The sequence below is a fragment of the Boleophthalmus pectinirostris genome, unplaced genomic scaffold, assembly GCF_026225935.1.
Source record: "Boleophthalmus pectinirostris isolate CB_2022bp ecotype Guang Dong unplaced genomic scaffold, ASM2622593v1 HiC_scaffold_15, whole genome shotgun sequence".
Lineage (NCBI taxonomy): Eukaryota > Metazoa > Chordata > Actinopteri > Gobiiformes > Gobiidae > Boleophthalmus > Boleophthalmus pectinirostris.
The window spans coordinates 9,045,957-9,059,861 of NW_026571070.1; the positions used below are offsets into that span (position 1 = coordinate 9,045,957).

Sequence of the window (13,905 nt, forward strand, 5' to 3'; positions counted from 1 at the left end):
TTACATCGTGCATCCCATGGTGAAAGACGCTATATAGTATAATATATTAATTTTACATAGTAATAACCAATACAGAGGTCGCGTCTCAATTCTCTTTCCTCGTTTCTTTCTCCTTGTTTCCTCTCCTCGACCCTCCATTTTTCAGCTGTCAATCGAAAGTGGTGTCTCGAAGAAAACCACAGAACGAAGGAGTAAACACGACAGAGGCTTCAGGAGGCAGACATCAGCTGACTAATGGAGGATCGCGGTTAAGAATCAAGGAGAAGGAAGCGAGGAAAGAGAAATGGTTACACCTAATACCTACTGTCAGAGTCATCGTTTTTCCTCAAATCGAGCTCACTGTTACCAGACACGTTTCTGTGTCATGGTGAAATGACACAGCGACAGAAAGCAGCAAGTGGGCAGGGCGAAAAATTCACAACAAAGCTTTTTCCTGACTCATGGTTTTGTTAATTTACTCTACCAGACAAATGTTTGGACACACCTTTTCATTCAATGTTTTTTTATTACTTTCTACATTTGATATACACACAAAAAACATCAGATATATGAAATAAAATGTGTGGAATTATGTAGCAAAGAAGAAAAAGTGAAAAAAATGCAATTTCATATGTTAAAACAAAGCAAAAGGTGGGTAATTTGAGGATTTCTTAACAAAATACTTAAAATTTTATGAGCTATTTCATATTTCTTTCTTTGCCACATAATTCCATACATCTTACTTCATATATTTATTGTCATCTTCTAGAAAGTAAAAGAAAAATTGAATGAGAGTGAGCCCAAACCTTTCCTAGAAGTGTATTTTATAGGGATGTAACGATATCCAAATCTCTCGGTACGATATTTTCACGATGTGCATCTCACGGTACGATATTTATTGCGATATTTTGGAGAGGCAGGACACTTTTTTTTGCTTTTAAAAATACCGTAACAAGATTTTGGGGTGAATTATTTCCATCATAATCCCAAGAATTCAAGTAAAAAACATATTTCTTCATGTTGTTTGCGCTGAAATGAATCATGGGATATGTAGTTCCCAATGTTCATAAGCTGTTGCTGCTATAAAACCATACATTTAAGCAAAGAAACTTGTGATTCGATATATTGTGGCGGCCCATGATATTATTGTGACACTTTTGACGATTCGATATCATGATATTTCGGTTATTGTTACATCCCTATTGAAAACAGATCTGACCTGTAATGAATCTCCGTGGAAATAGATACGTTTAAGGTCAAATGCCAAGCACAACCTCCACCAGAAAAGTTACATCGTGCAGCTTTAATCCAGTCTTCGCAGAGAGATTTGTTTAAAAGTCCTATATTACTCCAAATGAGGACTCTTGTGACTTTTAAGCCATGTTATGATGCTGTTACCTCCTCAAAAACAAACCTGGAGTTGTGTTTTCTTTCATTACACATGTTTGAGTAACCTTACATTATTTGTTTGTTCACATCTCCAGTGATCAAAATTCTCTGTTCCACCTTGTGATGTCATGGTTTTTAATTCATATTTGTCTTCTGTGCGTATATCAAATGTAAAAAGTAAAAAAAAAAAACACACATTGAATGAGAGTGTGAGTCCAAACTTTTGACTAGTAGTGTATTTTATTATGACTTGTCTTGTGCAAATCTTCTCCTATATTGATGAAAACAGTCAAAGTTTCCATTCATTTTAAAAAAACTACATTGAATTGTGGCCATTTTGCATCTTAAAACTGTACAAAGTATCATGAATGAATGTTATAAAGCAGAAAATCCTTCACATATTAATGAAATGTTGTTGTAATGTGAAGAAGTTTCCAGCAGGGAGCAGCACTTCACCACGGCTGCAGTACACAGACAATACAAGCGTTAACAAACAAAAGACAGCGTCAGAAATAAGAATATATAGTCACATTTTTAGTTTTTTTGTTTAGGGGCCATATATTAATAGCTAACTAATAAAAAATGCCTAGTAAGTGCTTGATTGCAGCTTTGTTAGTATTTATAAAGTACTTTCCATTCATTTTTCTCTGGGCAAAATAATACCAAACCATAACGTCACACTTGGAAAAGTTATGGAAAAGTTTTCAAATTTTGTCCGTGAAATGAATGGGAATGGGAATCCTGAGAGTGTTTTCAGTTTGAGAGAAGAACTCGGCCTAATCCGTGTTTGTTTTTCAATACAAAACTGAAAATAAGAAAAGAAAAAATATAACAGTTTTCTTCATTATTTGTTTCCAAAACCAAAATGAAAAAATGGATAACGATTTTTTATTTTTTTCAGTTTTTGATTTTGTGTTTAAATGAAAAATGGAAAAAACAGATAATGGATGTTTCCTGTTTCCATGACAAACTGTGATACCGGACTGAATCAGGACTGAACCAGGACTAGACCAGACCGGGACCAGACCAGGACTGAGGCCTGGACCAGACCGGGACCAGACCAGGACTGAGGCCGGGACTGAGACCGGGACTGAGACCGGGACTAGGCTGGGACCAGGACCGGGACTGAGGCCGGGACTGAGGCCGGGACTGAGGCCGGGACTGAGGCCGGGACAAGACCAGGACTGAGACCAGGACTGAGACCAGAACTGAGACCAGGACTGAGACCAGGACTGAGACCAGGACTGAGACCAGGACTGAGACCAGGACTGAGACCGGGACCAGAGTGGGACCAGGACCAGGACTGAGCCGGGGACTGAGCCCGGGACCAGGCTGGGACTAGGACCGGGACTGAGGCTGGGACTGAGACCAGGACTGAGACCGGGACTGAGACCGGGACTGAGACCGGGACTGAGACCGGGACTGAGACTAGACCAGGACTAAAAACGGTTCAGTCCTGGTTCAGTCTGGCATCACAGAAACAGGAAACGTCCATTATATATATATATATATATATATTTTCCCATTTTTCATTTAAACACAAAATCAAAACCCCAAAAAATGAATCGGTATCTGTTTTTTCATTTTGGTTTTGGAGACAAATAATGAAGAAAATAGTTGTTTTTTGTTTTCTTATTTTTGATTTTATATTGGAAAACGAATGAAGGAATGATACACAGATTCAGCCTAAATATGCAGAGTTTGTGCGCTAAACATGTGTGAATGAAACAAAACACAACTCTAGGTCTGTTTGTGATGAGAAAACAACATTATAACATAGAAATAGTGTAATATGGGCTCTTTAAACTAACCATATCTCTGTTAAACTTACCTCTACAACTTTATTTAACAAACAAGAAGATGCAAAAAACAAAACTGGTATTGGTTAAAAAAGGTGGTGTAAAAGGTGCATTGTCCAACTTATCTGGTGAAGAGTCCATCAAATGCTTTTCTCCATGGCAGTGTTATTGTTTTATCTCAAAAAGTTTCACAGTATGGCATTAAACACTTCTGTCTTCATGGAGAGCAAATCAGACCAAGTTACAGTCAGAGTCACAGTCAGAATGCATGAGTATTTTGAGCAATAAAACCACCTGTAATTTGACAAATGTAAGGTATAGCTGTTTAATGTCACACTGTGGAACATTCCAGACAGATCAAAGAGATAGAAAAAGTTACACACTGCACTTTAAACCAGTGTCTTCTTCGGCGTGTTTACAGTGTCTGGTGGAGAGGTGGTATCTGCCCACGTGTTTTCCACAAACTCAAAACTATTTCTCATGAAGCTGCGAGTCTTCTCTCTGACCCTGGCTGCGCCTCATTTCTCTTTTCTCGCTTCCTTCTCCTCGATTCTGCAGGAAATAGTGAGGAAGTCCCGCCCACAGAGGAGACAAAGCGAGGAAAGAGGATATAAACTCCTCACTGAGACCGATAAAGTTTGATTCTGTTCTCTGCAGCCTCCCTCAGGTTTACTCCTTCTTCCTTTCATGGTTTTCTGTGGGAAACCTCTTAATATGACACGTTTAATTGACAGCTGAAAAATGGAGAATCGAGTAGAGGAATCAAGGAGAAGGAAACGAGGAAAGAGAAATGAGACTTGGTCCCTGTGGATTCCTCTGCTCTCGGTTTAGTCTGGGTTCGTCCCTGGTTTAGTCACCAGTCTGTTACCAGTCAAAAGTTTGGACTCATCCTCTCACTCTGTGTTTTTTCTAGCTTATATGTTCACTATTTTCTACATTTAAAGGTTCATTGTGTAACTTTTTGGTTGGGGGGTTCGTCACTTGCTTGTTTCTGTGGATATGTCACAGCTTTACGTTACATTTATTCAATTACAAGTGGTTTTATAGCTCAAAAATACCTAGAAAAACAGACATTCTGATGTGAGCAGGGTCGCTTCTCCACAGATCTGACCTGTAACTTGGTCTGGTTTGGTCTCCATGGAGATAGAAAGGTTTAATTCCATACTGTGAAACATTTCAGGCAGCTCAATAACATTTGACGGACCCTAAGCCAGAAAAGTTACACAATGCAAATCAATGTGAAATAACCAAATCCTCATATTACCCACTTTTTTATATTAATTTAACTTTTTTTCTTTACTAAATAATTCCGTACATCTTGCTTCATATATTTGATCTCTTCTGTTTGTATCTAAAATGCAGAAAGTAGTAAGAAAAAAGGACAACACACTGAATGAGAAGGTTAATCAAAAGTTTGGACTCACTATCATTAAATTGGTATGTAACAATATCCAAATCTCACGGTACGATATTTACTGCGATTTTATTTTGGAGAGGCTGATATAATTGTAGATAGGACACTTTTTTGCTTTTAAAATACCTTGACAAGATTTTGGTGTGAATCATTTCCATCATAATCCCAAGAATTTAAGTAAAAAACATATTTCTTCATGTTGTCTGCACTGAAATGAATCATGGGAAATGTAGTTTCTAATGGTCATAAACTGTTGCTACTATAAACCCATGCATTTAAACAAAGGAACTTGTGATTTGATATATTGTGACAGCCCACGATATTATTGTGAGACTTTTGACTGTACAATATCACAATATTTCGGTTATTGTTACATCCCTATCATTAAATATTTCATGCCAACAAATATATGAAGTATATAAAGTCAGACTTGAGTCACTATTTTTAGGACTTGAGACTTGACTTGATAAAATGGACTAAGACTTGGGACTCGACTTGGACTTGAGGCCTGTGACTTGAGAAGCACTTTTAAATCTCAATTATTTCTATTCTGACTGTAATGATTCACACTAAGATCTTGTCAAGACATTTAAAAAGGAAAAAATTGCATTTGCACAACTGTATATACTCTATAAATACTGATATATAAATATACAATGATTTTTTTAAGTACAATTTAGCTTAAAAATCATATAAACTGCAAAAATCTAAACTGTATTTGGTACTTGACTTGATGACTTGAAGCTCAAAAACAGACGATCTGGACTTGACTTGGACTTACGGGCCAGTGACTCGAGACTCGACTTGGACTTGCTTGTCTGTGACTTACGACTTGACTCGGACTTGAGGTCAAACACTTGAGACTTACTGGAGACTTGCAAAACGATGACTTTTTTCCCACCTCTGCAAGATCCTGTACATGGATTTGGTTATAGAAATATTTAAAACAAATTAGTAGAGTTTATTTAGCTGTTTTGTTGTAGTTAAAGTTAAAGTTAAATGACATAATGACAAAAATAATTGCAGTCGCTCTTACATATCGGCCTAAAAATATCCGCAGAGCTTATAGGACATCGACTGACGTATTTTAAAAACATTGGTATCGGCCGTGTAAAAACCTCCATTCTGTTTTTATGAATGACGTGGGAGGTATGTACACAAAACTGAAATAGGGCCGTGCAGTTAATTATAAAAAATGTCGTAAACGAAAGCTCCTTTTGTTCAGAGTGATGTGCGCTTATCCCTTTGATTCATCCGATTGGGCGTAGCGTCGTACATTATCTCTATTTATATTTTGCACTGACATCATGCCGGGGGTGTCCTAACGAATGTTCATGGGTTACCACGGCGACACAGTGCACACACTGGCAAACACGGCCAAAAAAAAAGTGTTAAAAATAGTCTGAAAACTCGAGAAAAATATGCAAAATTGAGCACATTCTCAGGAAGACTACAACAAAAAGGAATACTACTGCACATCATCTGTCATTCCACCTGTTAAGTCAGTTCTTTCTGGTCAGATTGTGTTAAAATTAAGTCTAAATTGAGTAACAGAGCTTCAGACAGAGCAGTGCCAACGGTTAGCATCACACGCCCAGCTGCAAAGTATACAATTTTTGATAAGTATCAGATGAGTTTGGACGGTCATGTTTGCTGGAAAACCTGTATTTATTTATATTTCACAGACTATATCCATGGGTTTAAAGACGACATGACTGATATTGCTTTGGCTTGATTTTGTTTTTGTGAGGCTAAATACGTCTGAAAATTATAGGCTCAGTAACAAACTCCTTCAAGAACTTTGCAGGCCATTAAAATGTGTCCTAAAGCAGTGGTTCTCAACCTTTTTAACGCCACAGACCGGTTTTATGTTCGACAATATTTTGCAGACCGGGGGCTTGCTGGTTTAGTCCTGTTTTAGCTCTGGTTTAGACCTGGTTTAGTCCTGGTTAAATCCTGTTTTATTCCTGGTTTGGTCCTGGTTTAGTCCTGGTTTAGACATGGTTTAGTCCTTTTTTATTCCTGATTAAGTCCTGGTTTAGCGGATTATAGATTTCTGGTTTAGTCCTGGTTTAGACCTGGTTTATTTCTGGTTAAATCCTGTTTTAGTCCTGGTTTTATTCCTGGTGTGGCCCTGGTTTAGTCCTGGTTTAGACATGGTTTAGTCCTTTTTTATTCCTGATTAAGTCCTGGTTTAGCGGATTATAGATTTCTGGTTTAGTCCTGGTTTAGACCTGGTTTATTTCTGGTTAAATCCTGGTTTAGTCCTGGTTTTATTCCTGGTGTGGCCCTGGTTTAGTCCTGGTTTAGACATGGTTTAGTCCTTTTTTATTCCTGGTTAAGTCCTGGTTTCCTGGTTTATATATACTTGGTTTAGTTCTGGTTTAGGCTCGGTTGAGGCCCGGTTTAGGCCTGGTTTATTTATACCTGGTTTAGGCCCGGTTTATGCCTGGTTTAGTCCTGGTTTAGATCTGGTTGAGTCCTGTTTTTTTATACATGGTTTAGTCCTGGTTTAGTCCTGGTTTGGATCTGGTTGAGTCCTGTTTTTTTTATACTGGTTTAGTCCTGGTTTAGATCTGGTTTAGATATGGTTTAGTCGTGTTTTTTTCATACTTGGTTTAGTTCTCTTTTAGTCCTAGTTTAAACCTGGTTTAGTCCTGGTTTAGACCTGGTTTAGTCCTGGTTTAGACCTGGTTTAGACCTGGTTTAGTCCTGGTTTAGACCTGGTTTAGACCTGGTTTAGTCCTGGTTAAGTCCTGGTTTATTTATACCTGGCTTAGTTCTGGTCTAGTCCTGTTTTAGTCCTGGTTTTAGACCTGGTGTAGAGATGTGCATGTGTTTTGTTTCATTCACACATGTTTAATTCACAAACCCTGCAGATTTAGTTCTTCTCTCAATCAGAAAAAAACTTCATGCACCTTCACTAGAATCATTTGGATTATTTCAGCCCTAGAATTACCCATTTCTACTGAAGAAAACATAAAAGATATCTTCACAAAGTGGACCAGAACATTCTGAGCTTTTGAGAGATGTAAACAAACTAATAATAAAGGATTACTCAAACATGTGTGAATGAAACAAAACACAAATTCAGATCTGTTTTTGAGGAGATGACGACATTATAACATGACTTAAAACTCACAAGAGTCAATTTTGTGTAATAAATGGTTCAGCTTTTCTTGTTTTATGGTCCCCCACCTGCTTCTCTCCACTAAGATGTTATTGCTTAAGCTTAAGACTTAAGATTATTTATCTATATGGAGACAGGAGATGCCACCAGGCCAAGTTATAGATCAGATCTTGGGAGGGGCATCCCCGCTCCCAGCAACAATGTACATTTTTAAAGGTATTTTTAGCACAAAAATGTACTTTGGCATGTCTTTAGGCTTGGCTGCTGCACTTGAGTTGCAAAAGGTCTATTGTGTTGGTCTTTTACAGTTAGACAAATATTCTCTCCTGTAACTCTCTTCGCCCGTCTCTGCGTCTGCATGTGGGTGTCTTCGGGGTTTGGTTTGTCAATGATGGATTTGACACGAGACGTAAAAAATGAGTCACAGTAAAATGCTGCTGGTCCTGCCTGTTTGTGCCCTCAGGTGTGTCTATGACAGAGACAGAGAGAGAAAGACAGAGGCCACTGTGAGGTCAGCGTTTAAACATGAAACTTTACGGCGAGAGGGTCGGCGCAGTATCAGGCACATACTCTGTTTACATTTATACACGTCATAATGTGGGCAGGGTTAGGGTTAGGGTATGGGCATGACCTCGAGAGAGCAGTTCTACGGAAGCCGAGAGGGGTCACAACAAACGCAAACGCCGCAACAAATACAAATGCGACAACACAACAAAAAGCTGCAACGGAAATGACAGCGGGACTCTATTTTAATGCAAATGCCGCAACAAATACAAATGCCACAACACAAACGCAAAAGCAGCAACACATTAAAAAGCCACAACAGAAGTGACCGCGGGACCGATCAAGCAGCAAGTGAAGAAGAAGAACTATAATGTGAAACGAATAATGATAAAACAATAAATTACTTTTAGTTACGTTTCCAATTTCTCCGTTCCTTAACTTTTCACGTTGTTGTTCTTCTTCTTCTACTTGCCACTTGATCGGTCCGTCGGAAAATAGAGTCCCGCGGTCACTTCCGTTGTGGCTTTTTAATGTGTTGTGGCTTTTGCGTTTGTATTTGTTGCGGCGTTTGCATTAAAATAGAGTCCAGCGGTCACTTCCGTTGTGGCTTTTTTTTGGTTTGTTGTGGCTTTTTGTTGTGTTGTCGCATTTGTATTTGTTTCGGCGTTTGCGTTTGTTGTGACCCCTCTCAACTTCCGTACAATTCACACCAGACAACCCAAAAATATTGTAAAGAGGAATGGTCCAAAATTCCTCCTGACGGTTGTGCAGGTCTGATCTGCAGTTACAGGAAACGTTCGGTCGAGGTTATTGCTGCAAAAGGAGGGTCAACCAGTTATTAAATCCAAAAGTTCACATACTTTTCCCACCCTGCACTGTGAGTTTTTACATGTTGTATTCAATAAAAAACTGAAAACATATAATTTTTGTGCAGTATTACCGTATTTTCCGGGCTGTTAGGCTCTGTGGATTATAAGACGTCATTAAATGGTCTATTTTCGAACTTTTTTCACAAATAAACCGCACCGGACTATAAACGAAACACAACAGTTGGATGGGTCAGTGGGACTTTGTTTGGCGCGTTCACGGTGACTCTGGGCTTTGTTCAGTTGTGGCGTGTAGGGAGGGTGCTGTCTGGGAGCGCTGGATTGTCGGTGTGTTCGCAGTGACTCAGTTGTTCAGTTGTGTCTAGAAGTGGCACATTGCACTCGCTTTTTTGGTTCGTTCCTTCGTTCCGTTCCTCGTCGGCGTAGAGCACAGGTGTCAAACATAAGGCCCGGGGGCCGGATCCGGCCCTCCAAGACCTTTAATGTGGCCCTTGGCTGATTTTCTACTAAAATATTTTAATTGTATTTTCTATAAAAATATTGGTAATTTTCTGACAGCAGTGTCTCCAGCGTCTCTGTACGTGGCCCCTCCCACCAGAGCAGCACAAATGAAGACTTGTCTCTTTCCAAACGCTCTTAAAGGACGATCGTTTTGACTGTTGACCGTGACACCCTCATCAGAAAAATGTCAAAAATTAGAAAAGTGGAGCCGAGTGCAGGATTTTCCAAGAAAAATTGAAAAATTCCTATTTGAATACAAGTTCATGTTAAAACATTGTGTTGAAATTGCATTTATCTTAAAGTTTCAGGTTTGTACATAATATTATAATATTTTGTAAAAGAAACAGTTCATCAGTTAAAAAAGATTTCTGTAATAGATTTGGGGTTTTTTGCTCAAATATTTGAACTTATTGCTGTTTTTGGGGTTTATATGACATGAGTTTTCTGATCTGGCCCCTTTGGGATCAAAGTCGGTTGGATTCGGCCCCCGGACCAAAATGAGTTTGACACCCCTGGCGTAGAGTGATGAGTTTGGCTGTGGGTGTTTTTCGCTGCGCCGTCGCTGTCTGCTCCGTGTGTGTTTGTGTGCGCTGTGGGTGGTGCGGCTTTGTAGTTTACTGAAGTCATGCTGGGACACCCGAGTGGATTCGTGTATGGGGCGCTCTCGATTATGGGCACGCGGTCGTTTTTGGATGCGGTTCGAGGCTTAAGAGCGCGTCTAATGGCCCGGAAAATACAGTAGTTAAAGCAGAATTTGTTTGTCTGTTGTTGTGATTTAGACGAAGATTGGGACACATTTTATGTCCAATTTATGCAGAAATCCATGTAATCCCAAAGGGTTCACATACTTTTTCTTGCACCTATATATGTAACAGGGTGAAGGTGTATGGAGTTTAAAAACACAGTGGAGCACTTCCTGTATTTTCTGTTTGAGAGAAGAACTCCGTCTAAATATGCAGGGTTTGTGTGTTAAACATGTGAATGAAACAAAACACAACTCCTGGTCTGTTTGTGATGAGAAAACTACATTAAAACATCAGAAAATGGCATAAAATGGACCCTTTTAAAACTCTCTTCACGTGCATACTTTTTTTTTACAATTTTGCACATATTTTATTAATTTTGTGGGGTTGTTTTTGCTGAATTAACTTTTTAAATGACCCTATCTGGCAAACAAAGCAGCATAAGAATCTTAAGTTAACATTGTGCAACAAATTCAACATTTAAAACAAGTCTCTCCTTGTAGATCTCTCACTGCAAAAAAACGAAATCCCGCCAAGTTAAAATGACTTGAATTAAGAGTTTTATCATGATTTGAGTAAATTTCACTTGACACGTGAAATTATCTGTGAGTAGAACAAGACTTTTTGCACTTAAACTATGAAAATACACCCTTTACTACACTAAAGATAAGAAAAAATCAACTCTTTGCACTTAAACTAAGACACAAAATGTAATGTTGTTTGAATTAAGATAAACATTTATTCCACTAGATAATTTTATGTGTCAAGTTTATCTACTCAAATAAAGTCAAATGTTCTTAATTTAAGTCATTTTAACTTTCCTAGATATTGTTTTTTTTTTTTCTAGTGCTCAGACTGGAAACTCAATATCCTGGTCTCTGATTGGCTGTTCTTGCTTTAGTCCCGCCTCCTTCACTTCACTGTTTGAGAGTGAACCGCCTTCAGGCTTCACTTTGCTCCGAGCCTCTGACCCGACAACAGCAGAGTGCACGTGAAGAGAGGGTGTGCACGGCAGGAAAGTGCACGTGGAATAGTGTAGGAACGTGCATGTGCGAGTTTTTTTGGAAAGAAAGGAATTATTTTTTTTGCATTTTTGAATTGGAATAACGTTTGTGGATATTTAAAGCGTGTTGAGGATGGCTGTTTCTGTGCGTCTCTGGGCTCAGGTTTGTTCACGTTTAAAGCTGCACTGTGTAGCTTTTCTAGTAGAATGTCTGTCCTTAAACCTTTCTATCTTCATGGAGACCAAACTAGGCGAAGTTACAGGTCAGATCTGTGGAAAGGCGACCCCGCTCACAGCCAGAATGTCTGTTTTTCTAGGTATTTTTGAGCTGTAAAACCATCTTTGTCTTAGGTTTGTTCATGTTAAAGCTGCATTGTGTAACTTTTCTAGTAGAATGTCCATCTTTAAACCTTTCTGTTTTCGTGGAGACCAAACTAGATGAAGTTACAGGTCAGATCTGTGGAGAGGTGACCAGAATGTCTGTTTTTGTAGGTATTTATGAGCTCTAAAACCATCTGTAATTGGCTCAGGTTTGTTCACGCTAAAGCTGTGCTGTGTAACTTTTCTAGTAGAATGCCCGTCCTTAAACCTTTCTAGCATCGTGGAGACCAAACTAGACAAAGTTACAGGTCAGATCTGTGGACAGGCAACCCTGCTCACAGCCAGAATACAAGTTTTTCTAGGTATTTTTGAACTATAAAACCATCTGTAATTGGCTCAGGTTTGTTCACGTTAAAGCTGTACTGTGTAACTTTTCTAGTAGAATGTCCATCTTTAAACCTTTCTGTTTTCGTGGAGACCAAACTAGATGAAGTTACAGGTCAGATCTGTGGAGAGGTGACCCCGCTCACGGCCAGAATGTCTGTTTTTGTAGGTATTTTTGAGCTATAAAACCATCTTTGGCTCAGGTTTGTTCACGTTAAAGCTGCACTGTGGAACTTTTCTAGCAGAGGGTCCATCACTAAACCTTTCTATCTTCATGGAGACCAAACTAGATGAAGTTACAGGTCAGATCTGTGGAGAGGCAACCCCGCTCACAGTCAGAATGTTTGTTTTTGTAGGTTTTTTTGAGCTATAAAACCACCTGTAATTGACTTGGTTTGTTCACGTTAAAGCTGCACTGTGGAACTTTTGTAGCAGAGGGTCCATCATTAAACCTTTCTATCTTCGTGGAGACCAAACTAGACAAAGTTACAGGTCAGATCTGTGGAGAGGCGACCCCGCTCACAGCCAGAATGTCTGTTTTTGTAGGTATTTATGAGCTATAAAACCATCTGCAATTGGCTCAGGTTTGTTCACGTTTAAAGCTGCACTGTGGAACTTTTCTTGTAGAATGTCTGTCCTTAAACCTTTCTTTCTTCATGGAGACCAATCTAGTCGAAGTTACAGGTCAGATCTGTGGAGAGGCGACCCCGCTCACAGCCAGAATACAAGAATTTCTAGATCTTTTTGCACTCTAAAACCATCTGTAATTGAGTAAATGTAAAGTAGAGCTGAGATTTTATATTTTATTACGTATTTTTCTATTTTATTTTGACTTGCACATTTACATTTACATAATTAAACCTTATTTGACACCTGTCTTGCTCTTTTTGGCTACTTATTTAGAATTTATTATTACCATTTATACTTTTTACTCTTTGTTATTATGTTATATTGTGTAATAATTTTTTTAATTTATATATTTATGTATTTATTTTGGGGCAAGTAAAGATTTACACTCTTATACAATGGAACATGTAACATAAGTGAAATCATAATAGAAATGAAAACAACCACAACAAAAAATTTGCCCAAAAAGGAGTGGGAAGAAGAAAATTTATTTAATCCCACTCCCGAAAAAAATGAGCTTTGTTTTGCGTTTTTCAGACATTTGGAATTAAACTATATTTACTATTTACAATTCTATGTTCAAACAATTTCCTTTGTGGATCAGTAAAGTTTGTCTAAGTCTAAGAAACAAGTAAGAGACGGACCCCCAGCTAAAAAGTTACGTAGTGCACCTTTTCTTTTGTCTTTTTGTCCATGAAGGAGTTGTGTACATAAGGAAATACAATGCAATTCAAACATATATAGAGATAACATTATATTTTTAAGCTTTTCTGTGTATTTTCTCAGTTCAAGCCTTATGTAAAATCTACTATACAAGCAAGAATATCCAAAAATACAACTATGTTTTAATTCATCTTAATAAAGCGTGAACAAAGACTTACTCTAAACCATAACACCAGTTCACTTGATGAATGATTCAGACTTATACGTCATTAATACCCAACACTAATTTCTAACCTTAATCTCCTAATTACGCAGCCGCCGAGCCAGAAACGTTCTATTAATAAACGGTTTGCTCATTGTGAATTACGTCTGTTAAGGCTCATTAGTGTGTAGTTATCGTAATACCGCATAATATAGTACGGAATATTAGTAACTCTCTTTGTGTGTTTCAAAGTAGTAAACAGAATGTGTAATATGAAAAAAAATAATCTGTAAATGCGATACAAGCCTTTATATTCAGAATTTGGACTTTAAGGACTTTAGGGTTTTGTCTCAACCAGTAATGCAGAAGTGAATTGCTGAAAAAGAAAGTAAAACAAACACAAAAAAAAAGTTGGTGAA

The 13,905-nt window shown here is 38.3% G+C and overlaps 1 protein-coding gene across 3 annotated transcripts in view; it reads left to right on the forward strand.

The window, feature by feature from the left end:
- Positions 1 to 13,905, forward strand: part of pld1b (phospholipase D1b) — a 100,265-nt gene that overhangs the window by 26,837 nt on the left and 59,523 nt on the right. The window contains exon 1 of one of the 3 annotated variants that reach the window (XM_020922781.2): positions 11,322 to 11,452. The exons of the other annotated variants lie outside the window; for them this stretch is intronic. The gene's annotated coding sequence lies outside the window, so the exon portion shown is untranslated. Of the gene's footprint in view, positions 1 to 11,321; positions 11,453 to 13,905 lie in introns of those variants that run through there. 3 annotated transcript variants of the gene reach the window in all.